Below are 14778 nucleotides of genomic sequence, written 5' to 3' on the forward strand. Positions count from 1 at the left end.
CTTCCCTGAGAAATGAAGGATTTAATCCTCTGCTGTTAGAAGTACTGGCAGCAGACAGCCCTTAGCTTTCAGTTCTCTCTAGAAAGTGCTTTGGCTGAAGAAAGCCACCAGGTCACACGTCCTTTCTGGAACAACCTGCACCCAAGGAATGGCCGATGAGTGGGTTAAAGGTTGGATTCCTTTTCCTCAATCTGGCTCTGGAGCTTCCAAAGATGTTTGCTGAGACCTTCCTTGAGACTGCATGATAGCTCAACTTCTCTCTCTTCCAGATCTCGCTTCCCTTCCCTCCCTTTCCCAGGTACTGATCCCAAGAGCACTTCCTAATAAACTTCCTCTCCATTTCAAAATCTACTTCCTAGGGACCCTGACCTACGACACTCCATTAACAAGCCCACCCTATTTTAGACAAGGGATTTTAGTAGTGATAATCTCCAGCTCATAGTCACAATTCATCACTGTGAATTGAAACTCTTAATGTTTCAAATCAAGTAGTCATTGAAATCCTGCTCTAGGTGAAGAATTTTGATGCTGATGGATGTCCCTAGGCATTTGCAAATTGCCTCAGTGTGTCCTGCAGAGAGGGAGACAATATAATTAAAATGAAATATTTTGAGTCACAAGGCAGGGGACGATGCCAGACACAGGTGGGCCCCAGGTTAAGTGAACTGGTCCAGATGTAGGACTTGCCCCAAAGAGGTGTAAGTGGAAGTTCAAATTTATGTACTCAAAGGGGCAGTGGAGACATAGGTTTGATTTCGGTCAGTGTTGAGCCCAAAGCAGAAAGACCTAAGTCATTACAGGCAGGGAGCCTCACAGAGCTTATAGTTCACTGGCAGTGGAAGCCAGGACATAACTAGGGGCCCAGCTCTCCGTGAAAGGGGCTGACAAAAGCTGAGCAGGATGTTCAAGTCCAGCCAATTGGTCTGGGATTCTGAGAGGCTCCCAGGCGGGAATAGAAAGGCACATGCCATGTAGACCGAACTAATACAGTCGAGCGTGGGGTAAGCTCACAGTAGCAGAGCAAGATGCCAGCATCCACCTGCTGGGGGGGATGGGCACAGACTTCACTCTCTGCAGCATCAGGGTTGTCTCTGCAGTGAAGCTGAGCTAAGACTGAAGGTAAAAACTGGAAAAGAGACTCATGAAGCCTAATTTTTGCAATGGAAAAAAATATCTTCCAAGTTCCCTTCTCTGGAGTGCCGCAACTTGGGAATTAGAATTGGACTTTTCTACAGTGTTAACTGTGGTTTCCGTGCTATTAGGGAATCGTTTCCTGGTGGTGAACTTTCTCCTGGATGACTAGTTGGTTCCATGTGTTGCCTGTTCAATAGTCACATACGGCTGAAACTCCCACTCAATCCCTTCAGTCAATCCCACAGAACCGTCAAGCTGGCGGAGAAATGAAGTGGAGGCACTGTTTCACGCTGTTTATTGCTCAGATAGAAGAGCTGGTCTTGTGCCTACACATGGCATATGAGTGAGAACTGAAGAATGAGCATGAGTTTGCCTGGCACACATTTCCTCCCACCACCACAACTTTATCTGCCTGAGGATCGGAGGGCATCCCACAAAGTTCTGAGGGGGAAAGAAATTGCGGTGCCTTTGAGGAAATGCTAATGAATCAGAGTAGATGGAGTGCAGTCACCAGCAGGGCTTGGAGAGAGCTGGGCCCAGAGTGAACAGAGCGGGAAGGGCTTTGTGCAGCCCATGAGGCAGCTGAGCTTGATCTCAGAAGAGGTGGAGAGGAGTGGAGCAGGCAAGTGACACGATCAGATTTGTTTCTAGAAAGGTCATTCTGGCAGAAATGCAGAGAGGTCAAGTATCGGAGCAGAGAACTATTAGGAGGTTTTAGCGATAATCCAGGTGAGAGAACGATGGTGACCTCAATTAAGCTGGTGTCAGTGCATAGGGAGGTGAATGCACTGCTTTGAGAGAGCAAAGGGCAATGTACAGTGGGGACAAGAATGCAGCCTGTAGTACGTGGGCCACTCAGAGAGCAGAGCCAGCCAGGAGCCCATGAGGAAACAGGCTCAGCTTCTGAGGCGAGATCCACAAGGACCTGTGCTATGGCACCTCCTTTGAAGGGCCAAGGCCTCTTGCCACAGTGAGCTTCTATTGGTCTTCAAGATTTTTTCCAAATGGCGTCCACTCCCATCCACCATGACGGTGGCACATCCAGCAGGAGAATGACATGAGAGAATTAGTGTATTCTGACTAGTCCGTGTTTTCTGATTAGTCTAGATAAGGCCCTTGAAAATGAGTGATTTGATCAGTTCAATCAATGACATCCATTGATATTTTGATATCCGATCATATGTTGACACTGTGTTGCCTTCCTCTTGCTGTTGCATTGGTGTTATACTTGGTTATTCGGTCAGTACAGTGGCACCTATAGCTCACGTTTGGCATCCAAAAGACCAGGGTAAATTCCTTCATCTTTCCCAGCCTCAGCTTTCATATCCGCAAACTGAATAATGACAGTGCCTGGCTGCCACGAAGTTCAGAGTAAGGGTTCCCGCACAGTGCCTGCCTGCCAGTTAACTCCACAAATGTTCACCCATGAGTATTATTATTATATGTTCCTTTCCATTAGGATGTTTTGGCCTCTTCACATCCTCCCAGGGCACTGGGGTGTCTGCATTTTCAGAAGCGATTTCAATGCCCACTTTCACAGTGAGTCTCTGAAGAGAAACTCCTCGGCCACCTCTCCCTTGCCTGCCCCCTCCACCCCTCTCTCCTCCAGATTTTTTCAGTGTCTGGAACAATGGAGGAAACCTGTTTGATTACCGTCAAAAGTCTCTCCAGGAAGCTCCAAGCCTTTCAGGGTAATTTGGCATGATTTTATGGAAGTGAGCCTTGGGGAAAATTCAAATGTCAAGCATAATTTGGTACTTGAAACATGAGAGAAAAAGCCTTCTGAATTCTTTTCATCTACATTTCCCTTCCACACCGTGTCCAGCCTCCCCTGTCCTCTTTCGGGGTCATGACCCCACAGTGGGGGCTGGAGGTGAAGGGCAGTGGCAGGAGTAACGTCCCTCTGTCAGCGCCACACGTGGGAAGGTCGCCTTCTTCACTTACCCAGGCGCCTCTGAGGGCTGGCAAGGTGGGATGTTTAAATCTCAGCTGAAGATCAGGAATTATTTATACACAGTAGATGATGAGTTAAAGTTCTCTTGAATGTTATCTATACGTTGATTTTATTTAAAGAAAACACAAAGGAGAGAGAAACTTCTGTCTTTTCAGGTTAAAGATGGTGCATTTCCGGGAGACTCCTTCCCCCCACCCCAACCACTGAAATGACGTTGGACTACCTTGGTAATTGGACCCTGAGCGTGGATTCAAGCTCCACCACTTACTAGCTGTGTGTGTGTGTGAACCTCGCTACACCAGCCAGGTGCTCCCGGGCTGTGTGACGGTGCGCCTGAACTGGAGTAGTGCCTGGTGCCCAGGACCGACCTTCTGAGCGAATGAGCAATACAGCTGCTCTCCAGGTCTGCCTTCTAAATCTCTCGTAAAACATCTTCTGTGGTCCACACTAACCCAGAACTGTGCGGGGAAGGGGATTCTGGGAAACATAATTCCATCTTAGCTAAATTAACAGAGAACAAGTTCAGTACAAGGACCACAAAAAGTGTGTAAGTCAAGTTCCTGGGCCATAAGGACACCAGTCATCATGAGTTGTCATTCCTCTTTTCTCTCCTTCATCAGCCCCTGCTCCTGAGTCCTTGACCTTGGCCAAAGTGTAGCGCTGCAGGGAGACTGAGAGGAAGCACGGGGATTGAGTGGTGTATGGCAGCGGGGCAGGCATTGGGTTCACGCCGTTCTGAGACCAAAGGATATAGAATTGGATATGGAGAGAACCTGTTTTGGACATTCTGGGCTTTTTTCCCCTCTTTTTTAGTGTGGATGATAGAAAGTTTTCCCTACTTTACTGCTCAGATACAAGTGTCTGCCCCAGGTTGGGAAAAGCTAGCCTCTGAGAGAACTGACACCACCTCTGCCCACCTCATTCCTCCTGTCTTATGTTTTCACGGGGTTCATGGATAGGACAAGACCTGCTTACGCCAACTGGGTCTTCTGGCTTTTATTAAGCAACTGTTTTTTTATTGAGGATAATTTTGTCATTCGTAATATGATGGAGCACTGTCTTTGGAGCAATGACTTGCCTTAAACACTGGGATGCTCGTTAGCAGGAACTTTAATTCCCGTAGGAAGCCCTGGAGACCATCTCACTATCCTAACCCGTTGGGACTTTCTGATGCTCGGAGATGAGGAGTCTGCTTTCCAATAACTCCCTCTCAGGCTGGGATGTGTGGGTGGATTCCAGGCTGCAAACAGTGAGGCAGAAGCCAACTAGCACGGCCATCTTCTGGGCCTAGAGGGACAGCACAGTATTTTCTGTGAAGGCAACCAGATAACTTATCTGGTTATCCTGGGTCTCCTTGGGTTTTCCTTCTCTGGATCTGGGCCCGAATCTGTCTGTCTCTGAATCTGTCACCTGATAAAGGGAAGTTACACTTCTATTAATTACAGGACAGAAAACCAATGCATCTAAGTTGGCCAGCCTTACAAAGACCTTTCATGACTTGGTTTTATAGTTTCTGCAAAGTAAGAATTTTTCCACTGGCATATTACAAGATCACTTCCTCTTGCTAATGTGTTGGTTTGATCAGTTGCTCTGGTCTTTATCCCCCTAGCCAATAAGGGCACTTGGGTGGTGAAATACCTCCTTGATTGGGCTTCCACCATTTGATGTCATCACAGGTGGAGAAAAATAGTAGGAATGGGAAAAGCTCTCATTATGGCACAAAAAATGAGAGGTCAGAGTCCTTCCTGCAATGGTATGAGCTTTCTTATTTCTAGAGCAGTCGTTCTCAATGTGTCATATCTGGACCAGCAGCATCAGCATCACCCAAGAACTGGTTAGAATTGCAAATTCTTGGGCCCCATTCTGGACCTACTGGATCAGAATCTCAGGGAGCCAGCTGACTGTACTTTAACAAGCCCTCCAGGTGATGCTCATGGCAGCTACAGTCTAAGAAACACTGATCCAGAGCTGGGAATAGACCAGTTTCCTTGACAGCTACAACAGCTACACATTTGCTCAGACAATCCACAGGACAGGTGCATATGTAATGTTGGAATGAGTTGGAACATTCAGACAAGTGAGGCAAGTTTTTCTTACTAATCCATTTGTTCAAATCCTTAACTTTTACAGATAAAAACTTGAGACTAAAGAAAGTGTGAGTGTAGGAGGGAGCAGCCCAAGGTCACACAGTTGCAGAAATTAGAATGGCTTTCAGTTTTCTGGATTCCTACTTCAGTATACCTTTCATTCTAGGTGCAAACAAGATGCTGAGAGGATGGATGGATGGATGATAAGGAGGCTTGTTGGTAGTAGACAGTGTATTGTGTTGGAATTAGGATCGCATTTAAATTCTGCCATTTTCTAGGTATGGGCAAGGGAGAACCATTGTACCCCACCCTCAAGTCTCAGTTTCCTCATGTGAAAAATGGGAACAACAGTTCATGTGCTGCCGACCTTAAAGGAGATGTGAGAAGATGTGCAAACTGTAACAGGGAATCTGTCCATAAAGCAGCAGTAGCAGCTGTGCTAACAGTCTCTGCTGCCTTTTCTGCTGGTCTCCAGTATCCTGGCTCCTTGCTCTGGCAGACAGGAGGGAGATAGCATGCCTCAATGTTGTCAAGGAGGCCACAGAGCTCTCACCACGTGGGAAAATGATCCTTCCCTTTCATTGACTAATTCAGATGACAGCCTTTCCCATTCTGGTTCCAGCCCTATCAAAACCAGTGAAACAACCACTTATGTGATAATCATTTTATCACTCGGCTGCTATTGTAAATAAGGGATGGAGGCCCCTGTGCGGGGCCATCTTTACAACAGCTCCATCTAAATGCAAATGTAGATCCCCTGCCAAACAGAGAGGTGAAAGCTTTCCCATTAGCAGGCAGGAGATAGGAGAGTTAATTTAATGCTAAAACATTCCCATGCAAGGAGAGTAATTTCCCCTGTTGAGCAGTGGCCTCATTTTCTCTCCATGACCACGGTGCCCATAATATGATAATTTTTACCTTTTTAAACTTTGCTGAAGGAAAAAGGACAGTCATCTATCTTTGGAAATGACTCCTTCTGCATTCATTTTATCTACAAAAATGCAGATATTTGTCTATTTGTTGAATGAATGGCCTGGAAAAAGCTGAAAGATGAAGATGACTTTGGGGCTATGATGTGTTGGGATTCAATGCCTGCACTTGACTCCGTGAACTCCGCATAGGTAGGCTTGCGGCATGACGGTATTTGCGCGGCCTAGACTAATCGACTCACTTTCTTCCTCCATGTAGCCAATCTCCCTGGGCTGAGCAAAGAGGACTTGAGAAGGAAAAGGGAGAAAAAGAATTTGGACAACCCAGTCCATTTGTTTAGCAGTTATTTTAGCATGGGGTTGGGAGAAATTAAAATGAGTCCTTCTTCCTAATAGTCTTGGATTGGTTGCTTTTAAAGCTGTGTGGCCTTGAGAACTCACTCAGCCTTGCTGAGGCTTCTTATCAGTGTTGGGATTGGAGGTAATCCATGTGTGCCCCTGGATAGAGAGAGAAGAGAGAGAATGCTTTCTGAGCTCATTTCACTATGCTGCCATGGCCTGCTTCCCTGTGTCATCTCCTTACAGCCTCCTGCAACTCTGGAAGAAGGCTGGCATTAGAACAATTTTACAGATGAGAAAAGGGGCCCAGGTGATTGTTTTGCTCAAGGCTGCACAGCAAATTCCACACTTGCAAACTTGCTTACTTGCTAAAATTTATTTGTAATCATCAGACCAATACTTGTGGCTCTTTCGTGGTCATTTGTGGATGTACGTGGACTGGTGAAGAATTTGAGCTGCCCAACACACACATTCCCAGCTCAGGTCAAACACGGAGACAGTCTTTTTGTTTCAGCTCTCGTACGGTCGGCAAGTGTTCCCTTCATGGTGTATTTAGTGCCACATTTTTCACATTTTTTTGCTTTTGTTTGGTGATTTTGCTGTTTAAAATGGCCCCTAAGCACAGTGCTGAAGTGCTTTCTAGTGTTCCCAAGTGCAAGAAGGCTGTAATGTGCCTTAAGGAGAAAATACATGTGTTAGATAAGCTTTGTTCACGCAGAGTTACAGTGCTGTTGGCTGTGAATTCAATGTTAACAAATCAACAATACATATTAAATAAGGTGGCTTTAAACAGACACACACTTGAAACAAGGTTATGTATTGATTGGTTTATGAAAATGTTGTGACCAGAGGCTCACAGGAACCTAACCTTGTATCTCCCCAAGGAGTCGGGTTCAGTATTGTTAATTCACTGTTTTCCATGACTTTATAGAGCATGATTACTGTGAATCATGAGAATCGACTGTACTTGGAATTAATTCTATTTGTCTCTTCTGTCATCCTTGAAGAAGGAAGAGGAAAGACTGTCAGAGGAGTTGGGCCCCTGTCCCATGGCACCCTCACCCTAGCCTGAGCTCCAATCTTGTCTGTTAGGATCAGACCTGTCCAAGTCCTGGGCCAGCTCTAGCTGTATGCAGGATGGAAGAGAAGATTTGCTTCTTTAAGAGACAAGTGACCTGTTTGCTTACCAGCTGGATGATCTTGGGTGAATTATGTACTCTGTTTCTTCCTCTGCATGGTGGGGTTCTTAGTATGATTTGGAAGGGTCATCTGGGGAATTAGGTGAGATTAATATATGTAAAGTGCTTAACACAGTACTTAGATCATCACAAAACTTAATGATTATTAACACAATTATTAGGATCTAGGTTTGGAGTTATGTTTGTAACGCTGGAGTTTCAAGCCCTTCCTGGCTGGTTATTCTGGCTGTTTCCCAGGCTTCCCTTTTACTCCCTCTTTTCTGAGGCTGGCCCCTTTCTGATGGTCTCTCCTGGCTTTCTTTTTCCTAGACTTACAAACTCTGAGTCCTCTTTCTGGTGTCCAGGCCCCATTGGCTTTCTGTGGGTTGAAGCATGGGCTGTGGGCTCACTCCTGTCAGACTCTACCCTTATTCCACAGTCCTGAGCACAGAGGGGCATGGGGTTGAAGCCACCTAAAGAGTTAAATCACTGTTCCTCCCCAACCACACGCTTTGCTTGGGCCAGTCTCAGTCATTGAACAGTGGCCGCTGAAGGAGTTGCCCCCACGAAGAAGAGAGTGATGAGGCCCACATCAGGGAGCAAGAAGGAGGTTAGATGACACTAGTGCGTATCAGGGAGAGATTACTGCATAGTGACAGAAGTGCGAGAAATGCCACACTTCTTAAATAAAAAAAAATCCATAGTCCAAACCAGCTGAGGTCATCAAGAAGTCTGATATTTAGGGTGTCTCACCCATTGGGCTGTACAAGAACTCAAGAGTTCCATGAAAATCTGGGTGGGATGCTACCTGGTGGTAGCCGCGACACTTTTTGGAGTACTGTCCAGCACTGCCCACAGATGCCCCTGAGTCCTCTCTGCTGACAGCAGGCTTGGCCACAGTTATGGACCTCTAGAACACCCATGTTGCTGACGTCCCAAGTCTTGGCCATAAGCCTCAACGGGCTCCTTGAAGCCATGCCTCATCAAGGTCCAGACCTCTCCAGGTACCTGGTGGTTGTGAGCACAGGTCTTCCCCTTTAATGGAACTCCAAACCCTGTGGAAGCATGGATGTTCTGTGAGTGAGGTAGCCCATTCCCTGAGGGGGAGCCCTGAGGAGGAGAGGTTGAAGATAGGTGAGGGGAGGGCAAGACTTCAACTGATTTCACCCCACTATCCCAAGTGAGCATTTGAATAATTCCTATAGCAGAGACAGAGCATGAGAGTGGCTGTTTGGAGACATCAAGGCTTTATTGGAGGGGCATTGGGATTGGTTCATCATGGAGAACTCCTCATTGTTAATGTACCTCTTTGAAAACCCTGGACAACTGCCCTTGGAATGTCTCTTCTAGATTTAAAGGGACAATTTATTTATTATCCGACAGGTTCGGGTTGAGAAACAGTCTTGCTGCTGTCAGTTAATGAGGTTGGTACCTCCCCATCTGAGCTGCGAACAAAAGTTTTCCCGCCTGGGGCCGGCACCGTAGCCAAGTGATTAAGTTCCTGTGCTCTGCTTAGGCAGCCCAGGGTTTCGCTGGTTCGGATCCTGGGCACGGACATGGTGCTGCTGTCAGGCCATGTTGAGGCAGTGACCCACATGTCACAACTAGAAGGACCCACAACTAAAAAAATATGCAGCTATGTACTGGGGGGCTTTGGGGAGAAAAAGGAAAAATAAAATCTTTAAAAAAAAAAAAGTTTTCCCAGTAGTGCTTGGGAGACGGCAGAATCCCTCACCCAGCTGGTGTTGTGTTAGGTGGATGCCCATACTCACATTTCATCCTTGCAACAACCTGGAAGTTAGGTACTAATGCTGTCCTTATTTTACAGATGAATAAACAGTAGTTTGAGAGTTAAGAGACATACCAAAGTCAGATGAGTGACTTTGGCAAGAATAGTGCAATTCAAACTGAGGCAGGCTGAGTCCAAAACCAGTGTTCCCAGCCACTGAGCCCTTGTACGAGGTGTTGGGGAGAAGAATCAGGCACAGATCTTGCCCTCAACAGGCTGCCAGTCTACTGGGAGCTTATAGTCTATTCCACTTTATTTGATTTTGAGGAAAGCTTAGCCCTGAGCTAATATCTGCAGCCAATCCTCCTCTTTTTGCTGAGGAAGATTGGCCCTGAGCTAACATCCATGCCTATGTTCTTCTAGTTTGTATGTGGGACGCCTGCCGCAGCATGGCTTGGTAAGCAGTGTGTACGTCTGTGCCCGGGATCCCAACCGGCCAACCCCGGGCCGCCGAAACGGAACGTGCAAACTTAACTGCTGTGCCACCTGGCTGGCCCCGATTTTATTTTTTTAGACCATGGTAAATGCCAGTGTGGTTGCCTAGGATTTCTGTTTGGGGAACAGGCTACCTCACTCACAGAACATCCATGCTTCCACTGTGTGACAACTTCCCTAGGGGCCATGACACATCGAACCAGGAAGAAAGTGACTGGAGGGGGCTCATTAGAGTCTCTCTCTTGAGAGAGCAGATATTGAGAGTAAAATCAAGTAAAATCAGGGTCCTGGAACAAAGACCAATCAATTCCTCTTGCTGAAAACTCTAGAGTAGCCCTGGCTCCCAATCTTTCTATTGGTTTGGTTGTTCAGCTTTTCACTGGATTCTCTGAAATGCCTCAGAGTACCATCATCACCATCATCATCATCATTAACTTAAGCACACTCAAGTTGTTTTCTGTTATTGCAATCAGAGCAAGCTTAAGCAATACACAAATCCATTCTTTAACCCATTTCACCACTACATGTTGGCTCTGGTGGGTGTCAACCAGATTCAGAAAGTAGACTCCGGAATCCCTACCAATCGAAACACCCAGTACCCAGACCCCGGGCTTTCTTGAGTCAGCCCTTTGGCTGTTTCTAAATTTAGAGTCTGTCAAAATGTGTCAAAATGCTCAGAGAGGTTGAATGTCTGAATCCAAGTGATCTTTTGCTGTCAGCTGTTATTCTGTAAAGTCTACCATGCAGACATATGCAGAACTGGTGAGAATCAAAGGGAATTGCCTAACTCCTAAGTTATGAGAAAATGAGAGGAGTTGAGAAAGAAACAAAAATTACACAAGTCAGTTACACTGAACGCAGCCTTGCCCTAAAGGGGTAGTGGACTCTATTAAATAGAGCTGATTGGTTGTCATCTATAAAATTTTTGTGAAACTGACATTTTGGAGCCACTGACCTTCATAAAAATCTTTTGTTTACCTAGTTAAACCAAGAAAGATGAAATGTCTTCCCTTTCCTCATAGTAGTTGATTTCTCTTGTTTATTAAGCTCATACCATTCAAACACTGTTCTTTCTGGCTCCAAAGTCATGAATTCGTTCACTATGCCAATGGTCTTCCGACTTTAGCATGCATAAGAATCACCCAGGCTGCCTCAAACATTTCCAGTTTTGGCCTTATCCCTCAGAGCTTTGGAGTCAGTAGATCTGGGATTGGCACCCAGGAATCTGCATTTCTTGATTAATACAAGCAATGCCATTTGAGAAATATTTCAGCACCCTAGATTACCTTCAGAGAGGCAGCACTTACGAAGAAAAGGAATTATATGCTAGCCTAATGCACTCAGAAACCTTTTACAAATTGGGAGAGGAAATTATACCAAGACCAATTTTCCTAAAATAGGAGTTGATTTTGCTTTTTGTTCCCTATCTGAAGATTGAAGCTCCCTTTTCCCCCTGCCGTTTTCTATGGAATTATCACATTTCTGCTGAAGATTATTAGTTCTAGTAAAAAAATAGGAAGTATTTCCAATCCCACTGCAAAAATTTGGGAGTGGAATGAAGTTGGTGTCCCAGGTCCCGCCAGTGAGGAACAACAGGATCCTATTAGCACATCTGGCTTTCATTTATCAGAGGAGTTTTCAGCCAACCCAACCTATTTTAAAGCATTTCACACTTTCCGTAGAGAAACGGCATGTTGTTTCTAGTAAGAACAGGATGCTGGGGATGCAGGCCACATGTAACCTACCTCTAGAGATACTTGGAGCGAGGTTTTTCTAGTCACCAAGAGCCTGCCTGCTCTGTTCCTAACCCGGCTTTCCTGGAAGGGATCAACCACTGATCAGGGCAGGAAATGGGATTTGAAGTGCCATTGATTCACTTGGCCTAGCTTTTATTTTTTTTCTTGTCTGCGCCCAGGAAAAAAAGTACACCAGGGAGCCAGGAGTTGGATAGGTTTATCTAAAAGAGATGCCGAGGATGAGGCCATGTAACAAATTAAAGAGATAAAAGACGGACTTCAACAAGACAGACGACTTACAGTAGCTGTTCCCTTCTGGATGTCTTTGCTCCAATTAATACTTTCTACAGCCTTGAGGTAAGATTATAAAGTAGGTAATAAGATCCTTTAAATCCTACTGTTTTGAAAGAATCCCTATTGTCTAATTCTCTTGGCTTTTCAGTAATGCTTTCAAGAGGTTTCAAAGCCAAAGTTCCAGAAGTGTAGGGCTTTCTCCCCTTCAGCCTGAGAGATAAGTAAAAATAATTGATTCTTCAGGGTCCTTAATTTGTGAGGATTGCAAACTGAATCCTCAAAAGATTGAGGTCCATTTGTTGTATAAATGTTTCTGGGATGAAAAAAGCTGAAGGCAGAGTAAGATTTGAGTCAGGTAGAAAAAGGAGTCTTAGGAGTCTGTGTGTGTCTATACCAGATATTTTAAATGGTCCTTGTGCATATTAATACAATTAATTAAGAAAGAATTCCCAGCACTGCAACTTTGAGATGCTGGGCAAACCATTCAATACTTTGGCCTTCTTTTTCTCATTTCTGTTGGATGCAGCATTCACCTTGGAGCCAGAAACTCTGAAATTAAGTTCTGGCTCTGCTCCAACATCACTGGACATTGGAGAAGTCTTTCACTCTTTCTGAAGGCGAGTTTCTGCAAGTGTGTAATGGGAAAAAGAATGCGGACATTAGAGGGTTATTGTTTACCTATGCACCCAATAGCTGTTATCTATGCAGTCAGTCATATATTCATTCATTCATTCTTAAGCCCCAAGCATGTACCAGGTTCGAAGATATAACAATGAATAAGGCATCATGTCCAGCTTTAAGAAGCTCAAAGATTAATGGGTTGACATGTGAGCAAAGAGTCAATTATGATACAAAGGTTCAGATTTCTGAGAGAGGGAAATATAGGGAGCAGGGGCAGCACGTGGTCACCTAAAGCAACATGCAGGGGCTGGGGGTGGAGTCGTAGAAAATAGTATTGGTTGCTAGCCCAACACCATCCTCTTTTCTGCTGACTTGATTCTGTTGCTGTAATCTGCGTTTCACTAATCCAATCGTGGTAATCCCCCTCTTGCTCGTGATTGATTTAGGCATGGGTTTGTTACACAATGCTGGTCGCTGAGAACTGAGAGGAAGTCTAATAGAGGAAGCTGAGAAATGTTCTCTCATTCTTAAAGATAGACACACAGGGAGAGAAAAGTCTTTTTTCTTCCTCTGGGTGTTGTTGTGGCCTCATGTTTTGCCTAGACCTCTAGCAGCACCTGTGACCACCAAGGAGCTGAGAAGATAGGCAAAGGGTGGCAGAGCAGAGAGACAGAAAAACCAGGGTCTTTGATGACATTTTTGAGCAGCTGAATTCACCAACTTATCTTAAAACTTCCTGTCTTGTGAGGTAATGCATCTTTGTTTTGTTTTAAACTGGTTGAGTCAGGGTTTCTGTGATTTCAGCTAAAAGAGCCCTACCTGGTTACGTCGCGGTTGATTTCTGAAGAAGAAACAGGAGAGGCTCAGGGGATGAGAGAGGGCAAGGGCTTCTGGGTGAAGGGAGGCACATAGATGAAGGCTCTGTGGCTTTTGAAAGGAATCTGATTCACTGGAAAAGAAAAAAAAGCTCAATGTAAGTGCAGGATGGCCAAAGATGAGCCTGGGGAGATAAACAGGTTCCAAGTCAGGAGAGGGATTGTGTGTCTCTGTAACAATGAGGTAATTCCTCTTTGTGAAAGTCTGTAGGACTATGCACAAGTGAGGAGTCAGGTGACTACCTAGTCTCTTCTGGCACTGACCTTCTCCTCCAAGTTGGGCCACTGCGTTGCGGGACTGCAAGAGGAACAGCTCACCCTATATTCCATGTGAGTGTCACTTCCATGAGCACAGGACATCCTGTTTTTGGCCAGGCAAGAGCATGAATGGTGGCCCCAGCATTCTGTGCATAGTGACCTTGGTGCCCCTTGTAAATTCTGAGGTGAGAGGTGGTTTCTGATGTGGTGGACCGCTGGAAAGAAACACTCGGGCTACCATACTAGGCCCAGTGGCCACTCCTTGCTAGCCTAGTCCTTCACGCCGGCCAGTTCTCAGCCTACCCCAGAGAGTTAATTGAGGCCATATTACCACAGAGCATCCCAAGGCTTCAATTTTTGCAATCTGTTAGAAACTAATAATGAGTATACACTCATTATTACATTAAAGTCCACAAAAAGGTAAATACTGCTTTCTTTTATAACACTCCTTTGCAGGACGCTAGATACAGATAAAATAGGTCCACTCTTCTTACAGGAAGTTCCCATGTTCCAGTCACGTTTGAATTTGGAAAAAAGTCAAAACAGTTTTCATGTTCCTGTCTTTACGTTTCTGCCTATTTTCAAAATTGTGAAATCAATATTTTTGTCTTTTAATGAATAAGACTCTGATGGTGATGATCACGTTCTTATTTCGGAGATGTGTGTGAATGTGAGGAGCTAAGTGTGGATGCTGATGCTACATAGATGGGTCAGTTTTGATGAAGTACTTTGGTCCATGTCCCTTGAGGGACAAAAGTTGGTGCTACTAAGAGCATAAATAATCTTAATTCAGAGAGAGTTGCATTCTGACGATGACTGGAAGCAGTGCTAGAAAGTGGAAAGATCTGCCATCAATTGGTTCTGAAACTCATCCCTTTACATTTCTGAGTCCCCGTTTCCCCATCTGGGCCAACTGAGAGATCAACTGCCTGCATTTTGCATAACAGCGCCCCCTGGAGTTCCGAGGTGAAGAAGGGCAAGGCAGCAGCAAAGGGGCAGTCATAAGTCCACCCAAAGTGGTCCGTTTGTGACCAGCTCTTCCGGTTTTCATGGAAGGTTTCAGCTGTTATCAGACAGCGAAGCCGCTTAACCCTTGTGGCTTGGGCTACCAAGCCAGCTGCCTGCCTAGCCTGTGATCAAGGGGATTGA

This window comes from Equus quagga, chromosome 7, assembly GCF_021613505.1.
Source record: "Equus quagga isolate Etosha38 chromosome 7, UCLA_HA_Equagga_1.0, whole genome shotgun sequence".
Taxonomy (NCBI): Eukaryota; Metazoa; Chordata; class Mammalia; order Perissodactyla; family Equidae; genus Equus; species Equus quagga.